Below are 23,784 nucleotides of genomic sequence, written 5' to 3'. Positions count from 1 at the left end.
GAACCTAATCGCATAAAGTAGAGTAACTAAGTAAATGAGTATGGCGTGATTGCAGGGACAGCGTCAAACATCTCGATCACAATCATGTGCAGTAATATTGACGGGCTGGCAGCGCCGTCACTCGGACGGTGCTAGTTTTCTATTATGCGCCACTGCCATTGTTGTCCAGCGATATAGTGGTAATACAGTTTCGATGCGTGGCTCACTGGAGTTATTACTCTTAGTACTCTGCACTTTCCAGATAGCATACATATACAGGGTGGTCCATTGCTAGCGACCGTGCCAAATATCTCACGAAATAAGCATCAAACGAAAAAACTAACTACAAGGAACGAAACTCGTCTAGCTTGAAGGGGGCGCTATGGTTGGCCCGCTAGATGGCGCTGCCATAAGTCAAACGGATATCAACTGCGCTTTTTTTAAATAGGAACCCCCATTTTTTTTATTACATATTCGTGTAGTACGTAAAGAAAAATGAATTTTTTAGTTGGACCACTTTTTTCGCTTTGTGATAAATGACGCAGTAACAGTCACAAACGTATAAGTACGTGGTATCACCTAACACACCGCCAGTGCGCCAGTGCTTCGTGATACATTACCCGCGTTAAAATGGACCATTTACCAATTGCGGAAAAGGTCGATATCGTGTTTAGGTATGGCTATTGTGATCAAAATGCCCAACGGGCGCGTGCTATGTATGCTGCTCGGTATCCTGGGCGACATCATACAAGTGTCCGGATAGTTACGCTATTTAAGAAAACAGGAAGTGTTCAGCCACATGTGAAACGTCAACCACGACATTCAACAAATGATGATGCCCAAGTAGGTGTTTAGCTGCTGTTGCGGCTAATTCGCACATCAGTAGCACACAAATTGCGCGAGAATCGGGAATCTCAAAAACGTCGGTGTTGAGAATGCCACATCGATTGAACCCGTACCATATTTCTATGTACCAGGAATTGCGTGGCGACGACTTTGAACGTCGTGTACTGGGCACAAGAGAAATTACGGGACGATAACAGATTTTTTGTACCCGTTCTATTTAGCGACGAAACGTTATTCACCGACAGCGGTAACGTAAACCGGCATAATATGCACTATTGGGCAACGGAAAATCCACGATGGCTGCGACAAGTGGAACAGTAGCGACCTTGGCGCGTTAATGTATGGTGCGGCATTGTGGGAGGAAGGATAATTAGCCCACATTTATCGATGGCAATCTAAATGGTGCAATGTATGCTTATTTCCTACGTAATGTTCTACAGATGTTACTACAAGATGTTTCACTGCATGACAGAATGGCGATGTACTTCCAACATGATGGACGTTCGCCACATAGCTCGCGCGCGGTTAAAGCGGTATTGAATAGCATATTTCATGACAGATGGATTGGTCGTCGAAGCACCATAGCATGGCCCGCACGTTCACCGGATCTGACGTCCCCGGATTTCTTCCTGTGGGGAAAGTTGAAGGATATTTGCTATCGTGGTCCACCGACAACGCCTGACAACATGCGTCAGCGCATTGTCAATGCATGTGCGAACATTACGGACGGCGAACCACTCGCTGTTGAGAGGAATGCCGTTACACGTATTGCCAAATGCACTGAGGTTGACGGACATCACTTTGAGCATGTATTGCATTAATGTGGTATTTACAGGTAATCACGCTGTAACAGCATGCGTTCTCAGAAATGAAAAGTTCGCGAAGGTACATGTATCACATTGGAACAACCGAAATAAAATGTTCAAACGTACCTACGTTCTGTATTTTAATTTAAAAAACCTACCTGTTACCAAGTGTTCGTCTAAAATTGTGAGCCATATGTTTGTGACTATTAAAGCGCCATCTATCACAAAGCGAAAAAAGTGGTCCAACTAAAACATTCATATTTCTTTACGTACTACAAGAATATGTAATAAAAAAGGGGGTTCCTATTTTTAAAAAACGCAGTTGATATCCGTTTGACCTATGGCAGCGCCATCTAGCGGGCCAACCATAGCGCCATCTGGTTTCCCCCTTCAAGCTAGACATGTTTCGTTCCTTGTAGTTTTTTCGTTTGACGCTTATTTCGCGGGATATTTGGCCCAGTCACGATCAATGGACCACCCTGTACACTATATGATCAAAAGTATCCTGACACCCTGATGTAATGGGGAGTTTAGAAGTTACGAGAGGCGGACTCGCCGCTATGAAAGGGGCCAGGGAGTATTGTGTTCTCAATAGAGTAATAGCAACAGTAGAACAGGTTGGTCAGAAGATTCACTTGAGTAACGAATCTATCATGGACATTTCAACGCTTCTGAAGCTGTCCAAGTCCACTGTTGTTGATCTCATATACTTAGGATAGGGGCCGTCGAGCATTGATAAGGATGGTCGTTAAAAATCGGTTAAAATCAATTGAAAGACTCGCTCGTAAGTTCCAAATTGCTACCAACTGTCCAGCTAGAACGACTATGTCTAGGGAGTTAAAAAGAATGAGTTCCTATGGTCAGTCAGCTTAAGCCACACGTTTCTTCTAGCAATGGTAAAAGACGCTTGATGTAAATTAGAATTATATATTAATACCTTCAGCTGCTGATGGGCTTTAATATATATCAACAGGGACAGGTGAAAATGTGTGCCCCGACCGGGACACAGAGAATAGTGCAACTGCAGGGAGTCTCTCGCGCACGCCTCCCACGAGGCCCACATTCTCACCTTATATGTCAACACACTACTTTCGTAGTGTCCCTACCCAACACACTCATTACTCGTGGAAGACATTCTTACGAAGTTCTTTCGGACATGTCCGAAAGAACAGACACCATATCCATATAAGTATATAGTTCTGGCAATACCGGCCATGACCTTCCTCTTCTGTGAGGATGCACATATTTTACCCAAACTCTTACGGGAATTGGTAAGAAGTGGTGCAAAGAGCGACGCCACTGGGGAGTGGATGACTGGAAGCGAGTAATTTGGAGTAATGAATGACGCTAAGCCCTGTGGCAGTCCGATGGAAGGGTTTGGCGAATGCGTGGAGAACGTTACCTATTATGAAGTGTAGTGCCAATAATGGAGTATGGAGGAGGTTTTGTTATGGTATTGGGGTGTGTTTCGTGGTACGGGTATAGTCACCTTATTTTTATTGCACCACGTTCCACAACCCACCATAGAAACTAGAACCACGGCCTTTGCATTGTGCCGGCCGCGGTGGACGAGCGGTTCTAGGCGCTTCAGTCTGGAACCGCGCATTTGCTGCGGTCGCAGGTTCGAATCCTGCCTCGGGCGTGGATGTGTGTGATGTCCTTAGGTTAGTTAGGTTTAAGTAGTTCTAAGTTCTAGGGGACTGATGATCTCCAATGTTAAGTCCCATAGTGCTCAGAGCCATTTGAACCATTTGAATATTTGCATTGCAACTTAGTAGTAACTGAAAGCTCAAAATACCAAGTTTGTTTGCGTGGCCATCATAGGAACATATTATACAGCACTGTGTGATGCGTACAGTAGAGGACCAGTCTGGAAACCATGACTCTTTGTATCAACATGACAATTCACCGAGTCAAGAAGCAGCATCTGTTAGGCAGTGGTCTGTGAAATGGAGTAGCCAGCCCAAATCACGGCCTGAACACAATGCGGATGAGGCAGAATTCGCTGCAGACCCCAGCGTCCAACATCTCTACCTTACCTGGTTTCTGCTCTTGTGGAAGAATGGACTTCCATTCCTCCATACATTTAGATACCTCAGTGAAAGTGTACCCTAGTATACAGTTCAAGCAGGTATTCAAACTAGGTGCACGTTTTTCTTCTACTGAATTAAGTTACGAGAGATCAGAAATAGAAAAAGATATAACAACGGTGTTAAACGGACTCCAAATCATGTTAATAACCTGGTGATTAACGATGTTCCCTTGGCACACTTTAATGCTTTTTAAATGCAAGAGGTTGTTTCCGTTCTCGATGAAACTCTGATAGTGCGATGTCTTCCTGTTCTGTTCCTTCGGTGCCGAGCGCTGCCTGGAGCTGGAGCTTGGAGGTGGTGGGCCGGCCAGACAAGCACAAACCCAATTCCGGGCGGCCCCCGGCTGGAGGAGGGGTGGTGACCACTAACCTCTTCCTCTGGAGCGGCCTCACCGCGGCTCTTGTGCTGCCGCCGCCGCCGCCGCCAGCCTTAATCACAATTGAGTTTGAGACCGCGGCTGGCTGCTGGCAAATTCGATTCCAACTTGCTCCGTTTTCTGGAGATATCGAAGGCCCCCGAGGATGCCTGGGTGAGGTTCGTTGTTTCGGAGGAAGCGCCTCTGTTGGTGGAGGGAACACATCCTGCCTCCCTCTGCTGACCGTGACGAAGGGTCGAATTTCCTGCCCTGCTTGTAAGTTTTCTGCTGTGTGTCAGAGATAATGTCTCAGAGATAACACACTCTTGCCAAGATGCAGTATTTCAGGAACATTTCGACACGGTAATACAGAAAATATAATTTCACTGTAATTTTTAACATTTTTTTTTAAATCTGAAAATTAATTTTATAGTTTTTGTTCAAGTTTTTTTTGTTTCTTGCTTAAAGAAACAGTAAATGACATTTAAAATTTTTTGTGTCGGATTATTCCTGGGGGAGTGTTATCTAGAGACTCATTTGAAAGTTGAGCATTTATAAAGTTTAAACTTTGGAACTTCCACAACCTACGCTGGATGCCTTGTAAGACTTGTAGGTCTTCTGCAACCGCTATCTTCCCGAAAATTTTTAGGTGCTTTCAGCAGTCAATAATGATTAATACAACACTGCTGAGTTTACTTCTGTTCATTTACATTTATTTTTGTAATAACACGTTGATCAGCTTTTAGATATTAAATTAAATAAATTATTATTATTATTATTATGTGCGATTAGACACTGTTGGGTCACGCAAAGCAAATAGTACATAAATAAATAAAATAGGAAATTAAATACAACACAGAATAGTTTGATGTAATTCTCCTACACACAAAACTAAATAATTAGACGAAACCCACAAACCTTCAGCTTCTTACATACGCAGACACAACACAGACACACAGACACACACACACACACACACACACACACACACATACAGGTCACTTACTCACACACATAAAATGGCAGATACTTCTAACAAAGGTTCAAATTTCCCACCCAGGACACCTGCAACTTTCCAAGTGTCCGCATTTTGTTTTCGTAGTTTCTAACCATGACAGTGCAAGTAACATAGTGCAGGTCTTCACAGTGAAGACAATGGGGAAACCAGAAAAACTAAGCGCAACATATTACAAAAAAGAAAAACACACACCCTTCAACATACAGTTACTTGATGTTAAACCTAACCATAACGATCTCAGTCCTAAAATTTCAAAGTAAATAATTTTTCTACATTAAATTCTATTGAGGTTGTAGATGACAAATTGTGAAAGAAAACAAGTGCAATAAAAAACATAAAAATCCAGGCAAACCACAGCATCCATATACACAAAAGTTTGTTTTTCCAATTTGTAAATACTGTCCTAAAAACTCAAATTTATAACTGTACAACACCACAGCAAAAATATAGCACACTTTAGCAGGTTATATAGGCACTTAACCAGCCTGGCAAAGGTTGATCAGCAGCCTTTCACAACGACAGAAGTAGTTAAATAATAATAATCGTAGCTAAATGTGGTGCTGAACTGACTGTGGATACAGTGACTGGCTCGGAAAATTGTACAATGTCTACACGACACAGATTCACAATCAAAGAAGTTTGCATGTCGAATGACGGGTGAAGACGGACTCATACTATGTATACGACACCTGTTTAAAGAAGCATGCCGGACAGATATTACAAAATATTAAAATAGAAGTCTATTGAATTCTATATATTAATATAAAAGACAGAAAAAGTAAAACATACATAAAACATTAAGCATGATGTAAATATGTTCAAACATATGTTGTAATCTCTTAAAGTATAAATAAAGTATAAATAAATGAATATATAACGTATAACCACCCCCATGAACCATGGACCTTGCCGTTGGTGGGGAGGCTTGCGTGCCTCAGCGATACAGATGGCCGTACCGTAGGTGCAACCACAACGGAGGGGTATCTGTAGAGAGGCCAGACAAACATGTGGTTCCTGAAGAGGGGCAGTAGCCTTTTCAGTAGTTGCAGGGGCAACAGTCTGGATGATTGACTGATCTGGCCTTGTAACATTAACCAAAACGGCCTTGCTGTGCTGGCACTGCGAACGGCTGAAAGCAAGGGGAAACTATAGCCGTAAATTTTCCCGAGGACATGCAGCTTTACTGTATGATTAAATGATGATGGCGTCCTCATGGGTAAAATATTCCGGAGGTAAAATAGTCCCCCATTCGGATCTCCGGGCGGGGACTACTCAAGAGGACGTCGTTATCAGGAGAAAGAAAACTGGCGTTCTACGGATCGGAGCGTGGAATGTCAGATCCCTTAATCGGGCAGATTGAAACTGAAGAAACTGCAAAAAGGTGGGAATCTAAGGAGATGGGACCTGGATAAACTGAAAGAACCAGAGGTTGTAGAGAGTTTCAGGGAGAGCATAAGGGAACAATTGACAGGAATGGGGGAAAGAAATACAGTGGAAGAAGAATGGGTAGCTCTGAGAGATGAAGTAATGAAGGCAGCAGACGATCAAGTAGGTAAAAAGGCGAGGGCTAATAGAAATCCTTGGGTAACATAAGAAATACTGAATTTAATTGATGAAAGGAGAAAATATAAAAATGCAGTAAATGAAGCAGGCAAAAAGGAATACAAACGTCTCAAAAATGAGGTCGACAGGAAGTGCAAAATGGCTATGCAGGTATGGCTAGAGGACAAATGTAAGGATGTAGAGGCTTGTCTCACTAGGGGTAAGATAGATACTGCCTACAGGAAAATTAAAGAGACCTTTGGAGAGAAGAGAACCACTTGTATGAATATCAAGAGCTCAGATGGCAACCCACTTCTAAGCAAAGAAGGGAAGGCAGAAAGGTGGAAGGAGTATATAGAGGGTTTATACAAGGGCGATGTACTTGAGGACAATATTATGGAAATGGAAGAGGATGTAGATGAAGACGAAATGGGAGATAAGATACTGCGTGAAGAGTTTGACCTAGCACTGAAAGACCTGAGTCGAAACAAGGCCCCGGGAGTAGACAACATTCCATTAGAACTACTGATGGCCTTGGGAGAGCCAGTCATGACAAAACTCTACCATCTGGTGAGCAAGATGTATGAAACAGGCGAAATACCCTCAGACTTCAAGAAGAATATAATAATTCCAATCCCAAAGAAAGCAGGTGTTGACAGATGTGAAAATTACCGAACTATCAGTTTAATAAGTCACAGCTGCAAAATACTAACGCGAATTCTTTACAGACGAATGCAGAAACTGGTAGAAGCGGACCTCGGGGAAGATCAGTTTGGATTCCGTAGAAATGTTGGAACACGTGAGGCAATACTAACCTTACGACTTATCTTAGAAGAAAGATTAAGAAAAGGCAAATCTACGTTTCTAGCATTTGTAGACTTAGAGAAAGCTTTTGACAATGTTAACTGGAATACTCTCTTTCAAATTCTGAAGGTGGCAGGTATAAAATACAGGGAGCGAAAGGCTATTTACAATTTGTACAGAAATCAGATGGCAGTTGTAAGAGTCGAGGGGCATGAAAGGGAAGCAGTGGTTGGGAAAGGAGTGAGACAGGGTTGTAGCCTCTCCCCGATGCTATTCAATCTGTATATTGAGCAAGCAGTAAAGGAAACAGAAGAAAAATTCGCAGTAGGTATTAAAATTCATGGAGAAGAAGTAAAAACTTCGAGGTTCGCCGATGACATTGTAATTCTGTCAGAGACAGCAAAGGACTTGGAAGAGCAGTTGAACGGAATGGACAGTGTCTTGAAAGGAGGATACAAGATGAACATCAACAAAAGCAAAACGAGGGTAATGGAATGTAGTCAAATTAAATCGGGTGATGCTGAGGAAATTAGATTAGGAAATGAGACACTTAAAGTAGTAAAGGAGTTTTGCTATTTGGGGAGCAAAATAACTGATGATGGTCGAAGTAGAGAGGATATAAAATGTAGACTGGCAATGGCAAGGAAAGCTTTTCTGAAGAAGAGAAATTTGTTAACATCGAGTATAGATTTAAGTGTCAGGAAGTCGTTTCTGAAAGTATTTGTATGGAGTGTAGCGATGTATGGAAGTGAAACATGGACGATAACTAGTTTGGACAAGAAGAGAATAGAAGCTTTCGAAATGTGGTGCTACAGAAGAATGCTGAAGATAAGGTGGGTAGATCACGTAACTAATGAGGAGGTATTGAATAGGATTGGGGAGAAGAGAAGTTTGTGGCACAACTTGACTAGAAGAAGGGATCGGTTGGTAGGACATGTTTTGAGGCATCAAGGGATCATAAATTTAGCATTGGAGGGCAGCATGGAGGGTAAAAATCGTAGAGGGAGACCAAGAGATGAATACATTAAGCAGATTCAGAAGGATGTAGGTTGCAGTAGGTGCTGGGAGATGAAGAAGCTTGCACAGGATAGAGTAGCATGGAGAGCTGCATCAAACCAGTCTCAAGACTGAAGACCACAACAACAACGTATAAATATCGGTTCTGTTTTATCGGGAGAAATTTTGGCCCGCACTTGGGCCTAAAAAAAGGATTTTGTAGAATTTCTTGGAAATTTAAATTTTCTAATTTCGAAGTTTCAAAAACTAACATATTTTCTGGAAAAGCTCTACAGTTTTCGAACCGTACAATTTAGGGCTACAAAAGTGTAAAAGTTAAATTTTGAAAGGATTACATTTAAAGATTCGAACACCGTAGAATACGACAATTTTGAATAGTAATAAATCTGAAATGCTTACTTTACGGTAAAAGTAAAATGTTTTATTCACCGTTTGGTTTTTCTGCTCTCGTCTGCCGATAAACTTACCAGATAATAGGTCCACCTTTTATGCAAAGAACAGTCTTTTATCTAAATTCAAACATACTTCAGCACCTTTGTGCCATCGTCACTGGATATTTGTTATTCATACAAATATGTAATATGTGAATATGCTTTGAATGAGAATTATTCTACAGAAATTAATCCTAAAATGTTTTTTGTTGTCATTACCTTAATTTTTTAAATTACTGAGTTCTGCAAGACATTCTGTACGAAAAAAAAAACAGATTCCAGCAACTTGTAATCTGCTACTGTATGATGTTAACGTGGATCTTGGTAGGTGAGTTAACACATCACTTAATACGAGAGACTTTCAATAAATAATGCAAAACATTTTTTTCTTAAAGCAAGTTGGTTTTACTCAGGATTCCAATAAACCGTATAATCCCCCAATTTTGTGGCTACGAAACTCAATTTTTCAACATAATTTCCATTCATTTCGACGGCCTTGTGTCACCTTATTGGGAGGGGCTGTATGCCCGCACAGTACCACCCCACTGTTCGACGTCGCAGCTGGCGTCTTGCTGCATCAGTAACTTCCCCGTCATCCAAGTACTGCTTCCCGCGCAATGCATCCCTCACTGGGCAAGCAGATGAGAGCCACGTGATCCGCCCTATAGGTTGGACGAGGAAGAACAGTTCAAAATGGTTCAAATGGCTCTGAGCACTATGGGACTTAACTTCTGAGGTCATCAGTCACCTAGAACTTAGAACTAATTAAACCTAACTAACCTAAGGACATCACACACACCCATGTCCGAGGTAGGATTCTAACCTGCGACCGTAGCGGTCGCGCGGTTCCACACTGTAGCGCCTAGAACCGCTCGGCCACCGCGGCCGGCGTAGAAGAACAGTTTAAACTAATAAGGTATTTAAACAATTACGTAAGATGAGAAAACCCTTGCACAACACACCCTGAAGGCTAAGCTGTTCCCCAAAGCCTTTTATAAACATCAAGGCACATTAATGAGACGCCAGCAAAATTACTCAATAAGCCGCTAACAAGGCAATAAGGCAACTCGGAGCAATGGAGGCCACAGCAACACTCTACTACGTAATGACAGGCAGGCCCACATAAACGACAGCCACAAGGTTCACCCACCAAAGTCATGCGTGGGCAATACGAGCAAGCCAGCAAGAAGAGGTCACATAGGCAAAGCGCAAATTGCTCTCGAAAGGTACACAGCCGATTAACTCACCAACTGTCGTCCTAACAGGAAATATTAAGCACGCCAAAACAAAAAAAGTAACACGTACTCCACCTCTGGTCCGTAAGTCTGCCCAACCTCAATTCATCTCTCTCCACGTCGCTAACGCTGCTCGCCAAGAGTGGAAGCGCCATCTCGTTGAGCGCAAGCGCGACAGGTCGCGTCAACAGGTCGAAAGTTAATCGAGGCGAGTCAGCACGGCTCAAGGTGGTGTCGCGCCACTTGACGCATTGCATCTCAGCCACGTAAAGCCTAAGCAACTCCACGCAGATGGCCCTTCGTTGTTCTTTAATGTTTTCTGTTAGGCGGCGAGTTACCCAGCGCGCACACACCTTCGAGTACCATGACTGGTGGACCAGTGTGTGACGTAGATGTTCAGTTGAGCAGCGAGTCTTTGATTGCGATCCATCGATTACTTGAATGAGTGTGTCCCCACGCACGCACATTGCAGGGGGCACAACTGTGTGCTGGTTCGCCCCACTTAGCTGGGTTGGCAGCACATCTGACTGACATGCAGCGGGGCTCGATTGATCCCCGTCCAGGTTGGTGATGTCTTCGGTTCAGGGATCGAGTATTGTATTGTCCTTATTACTAGATTAGATTAGATTTACTTTCATTCCAATTGATCCGTAGTGAAGAGGTCCTCCAGGATGTGGGACATGTCAGGAAAACAACAATACATGACAAATATTTACAACTAAAACAAATAAGCTAATGTACCATTCCACAGGTCCCAAGTGGAATGATCGTCATTTTTTAATGAACACTATATGAAAGAGTCATTTTACAAATACAAATGCACTGAATTTAAAATTAAAAAGTTTATTTATTTATTTATAAGGTAATAAACACGTAATACAACTACTATAATACTTATTTTCAATGAACACATTACTACACTGAAATGGTGCAGAAGTTAGATTGTACTTACACACACACACACACATACACACACACACACACACACACATATTTACAATGAACACATTACTGCACTGAAATTGTCAGAAGTTATATATATATATATGTATGTATATATACAAATCAGTTGGTTTTACTGAGGAATTCATCAATGGAGTAGAAGGAGTTGGCCACCAATAAATCCTTTAGAATTCTCTTAAAGTGAATTTCATTGGTTGTTAAGCTTTTTATGGCTGCTGGCAAGTTATTGAAAATGTATGTTCCTGAATAATGCACACCTTTTTGTACAAGACTAAGTGACTTTAAATCCTTGTGAAGATTATTCTTATTTGTAGTATTGATTCCATGAATTGCGCAGTTAGTTTGAAAAAGTGATATATTTTTAATGACAAATTTCATTAAGGAATAAATATACTGGGAAGCAGTAGTTAGTATCTCTAGTTCCCTAAACAAATTTACAAATACTAATGCACTGAATTTAAAATTAAAAAGTTTTTTTATTTATTTATAAGGTGATGAACTTGTAATACAATTACTATAATACTTATTTACAATGAACACATTACTACACTGAAATGGTGCAGAAGTTAGATTGTACTTACACACACACACACACACACACACACACACACACACACACACACACACACACACATTTACAATGAACACATTACTGCACTGAAATTGTGCAGAAGATATATATATCAGTTGGTTTTACTGAGGAATTCATCAATGGAGTAGAAGGAGTTGGCCACCAATAAATCCTTTAGGCTTCTCTTAAAGTGAATTTCATTGGTTGTTAAGCTTTTTATGGCTGCTGGCAAGTTACTGAAAATGTATGTTCCTGAATAATGCACACCTTTTTGTACAAGACTAAGTGACTTTAAATCCTTGTGAAGATTATTCTTATTTGTAGTATTGATTCCATGAATTGAGCTGTTGGTTTGAAAAAGTGATATATATTTAATGACAAATTTCATTAAGGAATAAATATATTGGGAAGCAGTAGTTAGTATCCCTAGTTCCCTAAACAGGCTCCTGCAGGATGTTCTCATGTTCACACCACATATAACTCTTACTGCACGTTTTTGTGCCCGTAAAACTTTAGCTTGGCATGATGAATTACCCCCAAAAATAATCCCATATGACATTATGGAATGAAAGTAAGCATAGTGTGCCAGCTTTTTCATTTTTATATCCCCTATGTCTGACAAAATTCACATTGCAAACAGAAATTTGTTAAGATGCTTCAGCAGTTCTGTGGTGTGCTCCTACCCGTTGAATTTATTATCTAGCTGTAATCCCAAGAATTTAACACTGTCCACTTCTTCTATCTTCTTGTCATCGTATGTTAGACATATACTTGTGGGACAACCCTTACAAGTTCTGAACTGCATGTAGTGTGTTTTTTCAAAGTTAAGTGACAAAGAATTGGCTAGGAACCAGTGATTAATGTCCACAAGTATTTTATTAGCTGATCTTTCTCAGACTACACTTGTTTTGCTATTTATTGCAATGTTTGTATCATCGGCAAACAAAACGAACTTGGCATCTGGTAATGTTACTGATGAAAGGTCATTGATATACACAAGAAATAGTAAGGGCCCCAAAATGGAACCTTGTGGGACCCCACATTTAATTAGTTCCCAGTTGGATGGTGCTTGATACATGTCTCTTTCCTAATAACACCCTTTGTTTCCTGCCAGAGATATAAGATTTGAACCATTTTGCAGCATTTCCTGTTACACTATAATATTGTAATTTACTTAAAAGGGTATTGTGATTTACACAGTCAAATGACTTTGACAGATCACAAAATATACCAGTTGCCTGCAATTTTTTGTCTAATGAATTAAGCACATTTTCACTGTAAGTGTAAATAGCCTTCTCAATATCAGAACCTTTTAGAAATTCAAACTGTGACTTTGACAGTATGTTATTTGAGATAAGATGATTATTAAGCCGACTGCACATTACTTTTTCTAAAATTTTTGAGAATGCTGGCAACAGTGAAATTGGACGGAAATTTGATGCTATTTCTTTATCTCCCTTCTTAAACAGTGGCTTAACTTCAGCATATTTCATCCATTCAGGAAATATTCCACTGATTAACGACTTGTTACACAGATAGCTTAATGTATTACTTAGCTCAGAATCACAGTCTTTAATTAACTTTGTTGATATTTCATCATACCCACTAGATGTTTTTGATTTTAAAGATTTCATGATGGGCATTATTTCTGTTAGGGTAGTAAGGGTCAAATTCATATTATGGAAGTTACTTGAAATGTCTGGTCTGAGGTATTCCATAGCAGCATCTACCGAATCTGACAACCCCATCTTTTCAGTAACAGTTATAAAATGTTTGTTAAAAAGTTCTACAACACTATACACATCTGTCACCAATGTATCATTTACTCTTAATGCTATTTGTTCCTCTTCATGTCTGGTTCTACCGGTCTCCTCCTCCACTATATCCCATATTGTCTTTATTTTGTTATCTGATATGACTATCATTTCCTTGTAATATATTTGCTTTGATGTCCGTATTACAGTTTTTAATATTTTGCAGTACTTCTTGTACTGTGCTATAGCATCAACATTGGAAATGTTTCGGATTGACGGATACAGTTTTCTCTTTGTTTTACAAGATACCCCTGTTCCTCGAGTAATCCATGGCTTCTTTGTAGACTTTGCTCTCACCTTGGTAAGTTTTGGGGGAAGACAGTGTTCGAATAAGGTAAGCACTTTATTATCATTTCATCATCACCGACACGCAATTTGCCTAGAGTAGCGTCAGCTGAAAAGACTTGTAACACCGCGGCCGAATTCTCCTAGGTGGGACTCCAAGCCATCAACGGTGGGAAATTAATTAATTAATTAATTAATTAATTAATTTTCAGTATGTACAGTCGGCCGGTACGCGGGACACTGAACAAGTTTGCTCGACCTTGTTGCCATGATGACAGACTCTTCGCCCAACGCCCTACCATGCTTTTGTTCGTTGCCAGTTCTCCGGAGACATTTTGTAAGCGCCTACGAATATCTGCGATGCGCTAGTTTTCCGCCAAAAGAAACTCAATGCCAGTTCTCTGCTTGGAACACACCTCCGTTACAGACGCCATCTTGAAGTCTACGTTTAGCGCCGCCATCTGTCGGAAGTTCATGAAACTATAGGGGCTGAAGCGAGAATATTCCACAATGACCCACAACAAATGCTACTTTGTTTGAGCAGTTCTTCAACCGATATTGGTCCAGAAAAAAATGTGTGGCATTACCTATTCAACGCCCCTCGTATCTAAACATGTTTGTTGCAAGTTAAATAAAGTATAACTACTTGATAGTTGCATCAGAAAGCTGTTACACGAAACACCCCTCTCACTCTTCAACATAATATTCCGACAACTTTTCAACACCCCATTCCAAAAGTACACGAAGTATTTCAAATATAGAAGACCTTTCTTGGGATTTCTGATGTAGGTAGTGAGCATTCGAGAATTTTAATATTTTACCTTTTATTCCCTGCAAAGTAATGTTACTAAAACATTCAGCATCCCCATTCTTGTATGACTGCATATTCTAGCGTAATTTGTGATCGTTGTTGGAGTCTGGTTATCAATGTTTGCACGTAAAGCCACAGTTAGATGCTGATTCAGCGCAAACAGATATTCTCAATAATACATCACAGTATTATTCTTTACATAACACTGATTTTGTTGTATGTTGGTACGATATAAATCTGTCAGTAATCAGAACTGAACACAGTTATATTTAGCGTAAGTGGAGACCTGCATAATAGTGTGTATATTTACCTCTGCAACATAATACTGCGTCGATTTTGTGTATATGGATTGGACAGACCCTTGATAGATTTCCTGATGTAGCATTTGTTACAGTGTGCGTTTCTTGCTAAATAATGGGCATGTAATGCCTGTTCAAGTACCTGAAAATGGTTTTCATAGTCATGATCGGTCAGTGTGGACGGGGGTTTCTATTTGGTGATAAGTCTCGAAAGTGGTACTGTCGCCTGAGGTCGAACATCAAGGTGAGCCATGAAGTTCCATGGCACTGTAAGGAAGACGAATAGCGATACCTTACGGACAGGCCTCACAAGAGTAGGTCTGTGGGACTGCCTAGTTTATGAGAGAGCAACTATTGAAACGGAGATGTAGTGTTCATTGCTTCGGTTTCTAGATTGCAGACAAAAGTTTTCCAGTGGTTTGGGTCACTTTGTATCCAACCTAAAGTAATTTATGAGGCAGTCCACAAAGTTGCTTTTCTGAGGAAACAATTTGTAACATTTCAGAAATAGCTTGAAAGCCTTATACTTACAAGGGACGCAAGTAGTTCTGGACGTGGCAGAGTCGCCCTTTTGATTGGCGGATGTCTTGCCTTGCTGCATGTTGGATGAATGACGACAACTTTCACAGTTTTGCGTTGGAAGATAACTGATGGTGCCCTACACCCTTTCAGTAGTGTCGCAGAAGATGTACAGTGAGTTAATTATCAGATATGGGCACTGAACGCTTCGACTGGATTTCTAAATCATTTCTGACGATCACCAGTGATCCTCCTTCACCAAGGTCACTATCGATTTAGATCCTTTTCTGTGTGAACTAGTGCATTTTGCATGAGATGAAACTTATCAGTCCAGTTGTTGCAGTGTCAGTGAGAGGAGCCTTAACAGCACCTGTTTTCAGTTGATGCTGCTGGGTTAGAGGTACTTAGCAGTTCACACATTTTCAATTGTTGTTTTTGGACTTAGCAGCTTATTACTAGAAGAGACAAAATGTTCCTGATCATTACAGCCCACCCAGTTACGGGGAATGGTAACCTACATTACTGGCCATTAAAATTGCTACACCACGAAGATGACGTGCTACAGACGCGAAATGTAACCCACAGGAAGAAGATGCTGTGATATGCAAATGATTGGCTTTTCAGAGCATTCACACAAGGTTGGCGCCAGTGGCGACACCTACAACGTGCTAACATGAGGAAAGTTTGCAACCGATTTCTCATACACAAACAGTAGTTGACCGGTGTTGCCTGGTGAAACGTTGTTGTGATCCCTCGTGTAAGGAGGAGAAATGCGTACCATCACGTTTCCGACTTTGATAAAGGTCGGATTGTAGCCTATCGCGATTGCGTTTTATCTTATCACGACATTGCTGCTCGCGTTGGTCGAGATCCGATGACTATTAGCAGAATATGGAATCGGTGGGTTCAGGAGGGTAATACGGAACGCCGTGCTGGATCCCAACGGCCTCGTATGACTAGCAGTCGAGATGACAGGCATCTTATCCGCATGGCTGTAACGAATCGCGCAACCACGTCTCGATCCCTGAGTCAACAGATGGGGACGTTTGCAAGACAACAACCATCTGCACGAACAGTTCGACGACGTTTGCAGCAACATGGACTATCAGCTCGGAGACCATGGCTGCGGTTACCCTTGACGCTGCATCACAGACAGGAGCGCCTGCGATGGTGTACTCAACGACGAACCTGGGTGCACGAATGGCAAAACGTCATTTTCTCGGATGAATCCAGGTTCTGTTTACAGCATCATGATGGCCGCATCCGGGTTTGGCGACATCGCGGTGAACGCACTTTGGAAGCGACTATTCGTCATCGCGATACTGGCGTATCACCCAGCGTGATGGTATGGTGTGCCATTGGTTACACGTCTCGGTCACCTATTGTTCGCATTGACAGCACTTTGAACAGTGGACGTTACATTTCAGATGTGCTACGACTCGAGGCTCTACCCTTCATTCGATCCCTGCGAAACCCTACATTTCAGCAGGATAATGCACGACCGCATGTTGCATGTCCTGTACGGGCCTTTCTGGATACAGAAAATTTTCGACTGCTGCCCTGGCCAGCACATTCTCCAGATCTCTTACTAATTGAAAACGTCTGGTCAACGGTGGCCGAGCAACTGGCTCGTCACAATACGCCAGTCACTACTCTTGATGAACTGTGGTATCGAGTTGATGCTGCATGGGCAGCTGTACATGTACACGTCATCCAAGCTCTGTTTGACTCAATGCCCAGGCGTATCAAGGCCTCTATTACGGCCAGAGGTGGTTGTTCTGGGTACTGATTTCTCTGGATCTATGCATCCAAATTGCGTGAAAATGTAATCACATGTCAGTTCTAGTATAATATATTTGTCCAATGTATACCCGTTTATCATCTGCATTTCTTCTTGGTGTAGCAATTTTAATGGCTATAATGGCTGTTAGTGTATTTTTAGCATGCATCTGCTTGAATCAGTTAATGTCAGTTGAGGGATGGGGGCGAAAGGAATAGTAATAGATTATTCTGTCTCACTCTCTGTGATACTGCAACATCAGAAAAGTTAAGTTTCATCCGAAGCAAAACATACCAAGTTTCTTTGACAAAGCAACGACTGGACTGTGAAGTCCCTCTCTACTTTCTTACTTTCTTTTTTTCTTTTCCCCCCTCTCCTGCTTTTACACCTGTTATGCAGTAGTCGCTATTTCTCTTGAAGCTTCTTTACAGTCACTGCATACCATGGACGATCCCTCCCATTACGAAATGTTCTACTATGTACGAGGAGCATTCAATAAGTAATGCAACACTTTTTTTCTCGGCCAGTTTAGGTTGAAAAATGCGGAATTTGATGTGGGAAATCGTGGAATATTCCTGCTTCAGCTCCTCTAGTTTTGTGAAGTTCCAACAGGTGGTGGCACTGTACTTTGCCTTCAGAATGGAGTCTGTAACGGAGGTGCGTTCCAAGCATAGAGCTTTCATTGGGTTTCTTTTGGTGGAAAGTCAGAGCATCGCCAAATTCTCTAGGCGCTTACAGAATATCTATGGAGACTTGTCAGTGAACGAAAGCACTGTGTGTCGTTGGATGAGGCGTCAGTCATAATCGTGCAAATAGGTCCGGCATCCGACGGGACAGACGGCCGCACACAACTCTGCCTCCTGCTATGTTGGAACGTGGGGACAGTCTCTTTTGAATGACTATCAGATGGTTCAAATGGCTCTGAGCACTATGGAACTTAACATCTGAGGTCATCAGTACCCTAGGACTTAGAACTACGTAAACCTAACTAAGGACATCACACACACATCCATGCCCGAGGCAGGATTCTAACCTGCGACCTTAGCGGTCGCGCAGTGAATCACTATCGGACACCTCATTGCTCAACCACATGTCTCTGTTGTTAGTGCTAACACATCGTCCATCAGCTGGGGTACTCAAAGGTGGGTGCGTGCTGGGCTCCTCTCCGCCTAACAGAAGGTTAGGTTAGGTTAGTGTTTTTTAACGTCCCGTCGACAACGAGGTCATTAGAGACGGAGCACAAGCTCGGGTTAGGGAAGGATGGGGAAGGAAATCGGCCGTGCCCTTTCAAAGGAACCATCCCGGCATTTGCCTGAAACGATTTAGAGAAATTACGGAAAATCTAAATCAGGATGGCTGGAGATGGGATTGAACCGTCGTCCTCCTGAATGCGAGTCCAGTGTGCTAACCACTGTGCCACCTCGCTCGGTGCCTAACAGAAGACCATAACGAGCAACGAAGGACCATCTGTGCGGAATTGCTTGGGCATTTCGAGGATGATCGTCACTGTGTTTTGTCGAACATCGTCGCGGGCGCTGAAATACGGTTTCATCACTTCGAACCAGAAACAATACGACAGTCCATGGAGTGGCGCCGCACCACCTACCCTGCGAAGAAAAAGTTCAATGGCTCTGCTTCAGCCGGTAAAGTCATGGCGAGCGTCTTCTCGGACTCTGAGTGGGTTATTCTGTTTGATGTCCTCCCTTACGGTACAACAATCATCTCTGAAGTGTATTGTGCCGCCATGAGGAAACTTAAGAAAGGACTTCAACGTGTTCGTCGCCAGAAAAATTCAAACGAATTCTCCTTTTTCAGACAACACAAGGCGTCACACAAATCTGCAAACCCGAGAGGAACTCACAGAACGTCACTGCATTGTTCTTCCAAATCCACACTACAGTTCGGATCTCGCATCTTCCGACTTCCATCCGTTTGGTCCAATGAAGACTGCTCCCCGCTGGAAGCAGTACGTGCATGATGGTGGGGTTGGAGAAGCAGCAAGACGTTGGTTCCGACGTTAACCGGTGGAGTGGTACCATTTGGGCGTACAGGCGCTCCCAGTAAGGTGGTGTAAGGACGCCGCATCGAACGGAGTTTGTGTTGAAAAATAGTGTTTTATAGCCAAAGAGTGGGAAATAATGTGGTGTGTTGGAATTCTCAATAAAACCAACCTATTTCCAGAAAAAAATGTTTTACATTATTTATGGAATGCCCCTCGTATATACAGGGTGTTTATAAATGAATATCGGGGTTTTAACGCTTTATAATATTTATTACATTAAACTTACAGTTATAAATGATATGTCAAATGAAAGAGGAACTCGAACAGTTTTACCAAGAACCTTATAAATATTCAATGTGAGCACCAATTGTCACACGGCACACATCATGTCTATAGCCGAGTTCTTCCCAAGCCCAATGATAGGGCTTGCTTTGCATGTCCTCCACGTTCACCCGACCTAACGCCATGCGATTTTTTCCTTTGGGGCTTCATCAAGGATCGTGTGTACGTGCCTCCGCTACGAGCAGACCTCCCTGCATTAAGAAACCGGATTGAAGCAGCTGTTGCTATAATCACTGAAGACACACTTATCAACGTTTGGGAAGAACTTGGCTTTATACTTGATGTGTGCCGTGTGACAAGTGGTGCTCACATTGAACGTTTATAAGGTTCTTGGTAAAATTGTTTGAGTTGCTCTTTCATTTAACATATCATTTATAGCTGTAAGTTTAATATAATTAATATTATAAAGCGTTAAAACCCCGATATTCATTTATAAACACACTGTACGTACCCTGCGCATAGGAAACTATTCGTTAAAACTTGCTTGACTGTTCTTCTACATGCTGCTGGTCATACGTCTTCATTTCCTCGTTAAAATGCGACCTAACTGCCTCTTTATCCGCACTACGTGTAAATCATTCTTGTTGTTTTGGATGCTTTTATAGTTTAGTGATCAAAGATGCATATTTTATCGAACGTGTTGGATGTTGGGTGCAGTGAAACACTGTTTAGAGAGATAGATTATCATTTATTAATTTTTTTAATTCGGTTTAATATATTTGGGATACAAATAGGTTCAAAAATGCTTGTAATTATGCACCAACATCTGGCAGTGAACCTGATTCATCATACATACTGCGTACTGAAGCATAACATACATGAAAATTCGTAGCAAAGACTTCTTCTGGAACGTTCTGATGAGTAAGCTCTGTAAAGCTACGCCAGATATTTCCGTGAAGTCCATATATTTAACAGTGCCATTCAGTACACTCGTCTACTGCATGCTGGATGGCGTTGATAGCATACATCAAGTTTTTGAATGTAAATTCCTGAGGGTGAGTGGACTGCATGGTATATTTCCGCTGTTCTTGGGTAGTCCCCCAACACGTTTTATACGGCAACCAGTAAAGTTGAACGTCGCAGTTATTTGTGGCGAATTCTGGCACAACTGATACTACTCATAATTTGATGGCACAGCCGTCAGTTTAACCACAGCCCACAATAGCATATATCAATATAAAATTTAGTTTTCTTGACTGCGCATTTATAAAATGATGAATGGTTTCGATAGTTCAAGCTATCATCTTTACATAATTTCAATTTTGTTACAATGGTTACCTCGACACATAAAGTACAAATACTAGTTACTCACTGAAGCGTAATTTTTATGGAATAAATGTAACTAATAAAAACCGACTTCTCAAGCTGTGTACTATAATAAATCCATTACCACATAAATTATGTATCCTTAGTGGACTTAAAAATTCTGACAAATAGATTGTGTTTACCATTTTATTGCTGCATTTGACAAGCATCTAGTTGTGAATGGGGTACAGAACACTACGTCAAACACAGACAGAAGGCCAAAAAACAACTCAATGAAATGGAAGTAGTTCGCAATTATTGACGAATGGATCATTAGCAAAAAATAAGAGAGGAAATTACAAATGGTATACGTGGATGCAATGGTAAGGAACTGTAGAGTATAGCGGTTGGAGGATGCGCAAAATACATATATGAAGGAAAGAATGAAGATGACTGAAGGGATGGGATAGAACGAAATACGCAACTGCAGTAGGGAATATGGGGTGCAGATATATTGAATTGGACCCATTCTAGAAGCTGAAGACGAGAAAGACCAACGAGACCTGGGTACAAGAGGAAGCTACGGACAGCAGCTAATTGGGGAACGGCAGTGTTTATGTTAGCAACTTTTGGCGTAGTGGATGCAGGAAAAGAGGGATGCTGTAAAACAGCTACAAAACTCATTTGCCGCGCTTCATTATCACAGGTTAATCTGATTTTTTTAACGACGTCGCACAGCACTAGATCAGCATTCAGAGTGTTTAGATCTCGCATCGAGAAGCTTTCACGTTGGTGCTGACGTGCACTGTTGAATACTGGCTCGTCAAGATCCAGTGTGGATTGTTTAGCGTATTCGTGTGTTAGAGGTCACATTTGTCGATTATGTCAACAGAGCTACTCGCATCTACATATGTTGTGGTTTACTATTTCGGTTTATTTAATAAACTACCTTTAATCTATATGTAATAATAATAATAATAATAATAATAACTGCGGTGCAATCTACATTAAAATCTACAAAAACATCCAGGAAAATTTTTATAGTACACACCAAATTGTATTGTCTGTTGTAACTGTAGCAGATCGCATGATTAAGCATGTGACATAACATGCTATATTACACTTTTGCGGCAGTGCTACATTAGTCAGATAGTAGCTGCTGGTCAGTGTTCACTTGGTGTTGCGAGTGATCCTCGTTTCTTCCAATGCAACTGATTTTATACAGGAGTTTGACAAAAATATGGGAACATCGCGAGAAATGCGTGCTTGAACATAAATTCAGATTCTGGCCAAGCCTGAGGTTGGCGCTGTTGCATTTGGCACTTGGACAATGTCTTCAATACGTTGCTAGCGTCAGTCGTGGTCGGAACGGTGTTTGTAGTAGCGAGAGGTTTTTGTCGGAGTTAAGTGAATTCGAGTGTGGATAAATTGTTGGTGGGTGTTTTGGTGACCAAGGTAACCGAAGCAGTTGGTATACCGTTGTGACCTCCACTTTTTGTCCCTCTCTTCCATTTCTTCTCTCTCTTCTCCTCTTCCTTCTTCCTTCCTCGTACCGCGGCTATATCTCAGGGCTTTCAACACAAAAAGGGAGGGGCAAAAGGGTGCACATGTGTGTGGTTGATCATGATGACGAAGTGCTATGTGTGAGTGTCACCCTTACCTCCGTTTTGACTGAAGCAGAAACATTCCTCTAAAAGAAAAAGATAAGTGCTCTCTTTTTGAAAAAAAGGTAAATAGTAGTGTAGACTATAATGTCTATCGTTCTACCAAACTGAAGGAACACGACACAGTTTCTAAAGTTTCAAATTCGGATGAAGTTTATTGATCCCAAGGAGCTGAAACAAAACACATCCGTTCCAAATGTCATTCACAACGAGATTAGATAGTTTTCTGGTGTGTGTTTTGTGGCCACTAATGACTGAAATGATCATTCCGGTAATTCTATCACAATCTGTTTATGGGTTGCTAAGCAAAGTATCAGCTAGCTGACTATTCCGTGATTAATATCTGTCGTATCGAAACAGTAAATTAACTCACACTTGCTTTAAGCATCAAGAACATTTACTATCCCTTCCCATAATTCTTTGATAATTTTTATTAAGTTAATGTCAATAAATCACGGTCAGTGTCACTTAATCCTTCAAGCGAGTATAACGTGCGATATCCTACCGCGTAAATCAAACTTCGCGCCAGTATTTCAAAGTCCGCGCGCGATTTGTTTGTAACAAAGTTTGGCCGAGGTTCCTTAGAATATTTTCTAAACCAACTCCGGGTTGTGAATTATCCGTTCTATGACCATCCATAAAAATTACAGAGGACCCGCACTCGATTACGAGTTATCCGCGCACTCGAGCAACTCAGAAGGTGTCATCCTTCCCAAATAGAAAAAAAAATGACGGATAACGCAGCACTGCGATCTGCTCTGTCAAAACACATTTATGTCCATCTCATAAAGACTCGTTACCTATTGATCCTAAACCATATTGTACTTAATTAAATTCTTTACTCCATAAATAAGTAACAAAATTTAGAAATGATTTACACACATACTGTGTCAATCACTCAGCAAAGATTTCACAACAACAAAAAATCTCGACTTGAGATGACGTCATGGATTACCACCTGCTTTGACTCTCCTACTCTCACGTGACATAAGGTATATCCGACTGTAATGGAAATCCCCACAAGATTATTTCTTAAAGATTTCGAGGGCGAGGGCAGGAATTTCAAAACGATTCAGCAGTGATGCAGAGTTTATGTACCAAGGGTGAAGCGTGGCAGGGATTATGTGTTGTTTTGGCCAGCTATATCGTGATATTCCATGGACTCCATGGTCACACAGCAAGGCTGCTTTACTGCCAACGACAATGTGATTATTTTGGCAGATCAGGTCCGTCCCATGGTACTATTTATGTCCCAAGACTACAGAGTGCTGTTCACACAACTCACTTCGTCCAAGACTGGTTTTGTGTTCAGAAGGATGAATTGTCGCATCTCCCCTGGTGTTCACAGTCAACAAATCTCAAT

Source organism: Schistocerca serialis, chromosome 6, assembly GCF_023864345.2.
Source record: "Schistocerca serialis cubense isolate TAMUIC-IGC-003099 chromosome 6, iqSchSeri2.2, whole genome shotgun sequence".
NCBI classification, from domain to species: Eukaryota; Metazoa; Arthropoda; class Insecta; order Orthoptera; family Acrididae; genus Schistocerca; species Schistocerca serialis.
Note: the sequence above shows the minus strand (reverse complement) of the source record.